Here is a 1,707-nt window from a genome sequence, read left to right on the forward strand (position 1 = left end):
TCACTTCTTCCACCTTGAATAACTTTTGCTATGAGCTTCAAATGGAAAACTTTCCTTCATCAAAGTTGTAGATCTTTCAAACCTTTTCAATTTGGATTTGGCATGAAGGATTTATGCATTTTAGAAGTTGAGGAAAATTGCTTGTTCAATGGTAATGGTCCAAAATGACCTATAATATTTCCTCTTGGCACATGCCCTTGCAAGTTGAATTTGAAGTTTCTTAAAGAATTAAAGTTGGATAGGCCATATTTAAATTGATCATGAAACTTGTATGGCCTTTATCTCATAAAAATTGAGCAAGTTATGGTCCTTGGAAGTTGACCTCCTAACTAGGGCACATACAAAATGACATATAATCTTTCACCATAAGAAATGACTTTACAAGCAAAAATAGCTCTTGACCTCAACATGAAATTTGTTTGGAATGTCATAAGGAGTAACTTTTCCCTTTGAATCATTTTCATATGACAAAAATTATAGGAGATAGGGTCTAAGGAACCCTAGTTTTGACCAACTGACTATCTCTAGTCAACCACCATGAACCAACTTGCAAACTTGAAGTTCTCTTGATCTTTGGGACTCATGGAGGATCATATATGCATAATATGACGTAATATTAAGTATCCCTTGAAATATTAGATCAATTGTTGAAGAAACTTGTTGAGGAAGTCACACAAGATACCTAGATGGATTAGGGCTTCCAAGGCAAATAAGCTTCAAACTCTTGATTATTTCTTGATCAAAATGATAAATGAAGATCATGGGGATCCATATATGATGTCTAGAACCAATGTGAACCATTCCTTGATTGATCTCCTTGCACTAAGGGTCTCAAACCCTAAATATGAGCTTGATGAGGCATTGGTGGATGCACACACTACCTGCAAAAGAAACAAAGCTATACAAAGACATACTTTTGGTATTTTGGTTAGTAAATAATGAAAAACAAAGTATGAGATAATCAAATGTGCTTGGAGATCTCTCTCAATACAAACCCAATGAATGAAGGGTAATGAGGATGCCAAGGTGTGATCCCCAAAGTCAATGCAAATGATCAAAAAGCATGAGGGATCTTAGGGTCAAAATTGGGGTCTTACAGGAATCCATAAAGGCAAATGGCTTCGAATTAAAGAGTAAACAGACAGACCAACAAGTGAGGGGCTCGAGGCATGGTATCACTGTCGTTGAATGACTGGAAACAAAGAGAATTAAATGTCTAGCAATAAGCCAAATAACTCTTGATACCAAGATAGGAATTGATTAAGTCGTCCTAAAACGGTGAATATGGAACCCAAAAGGAAGTATTGATTGACACAAGGATAAGATATATCACTTGCTAGGGAACAAAAAATTCGAGATCAAAGAGAATGATATTTTGGATCCATGAAGGAGTAAACCCTGAACCGAAGAATAAAGGTAAACCAACAAGTAAGGGGCCCGAGGCATGGTATCACTATATTGGAATAACCAAAAACAAAGGAATTAAATGTCTGGGTGCAAGCCAAACAACTCTTGGTTCACAAGGCGGACTATTCATTAGGCGTCCTAAAAGGATGAACATGGAAACCAAGGAAAAGTGATATTCGATCTCAAAAAGATGGTCTTGATTGATGAAAGAAAGATGGTTTAATAAATAGAGTAGCTCAAGAAGAATCTGAATTCTCCTGCCTATGTATCCTTATAGTGCAATAAGGAAATAAGAGCTTT

This window comes from Lathyrus oleraceus, chromosome 2 (assembly GCF_024323335.1).
Source record: "Lathyrus oleraceus cultivar Zhongwan6 chromosome 2, CAAS_Psat_ZW6_1.0, whole genome shotgun sequence".
In the NCBI taxonomy this organism is placed as follows: domain Eukaryota; kingdom Viridiplantae; phylum Streptophyta; class Magnoliopsida; order Fabales; family Fabaceae; genus Lathyrus; species Lathyrus oleraceus.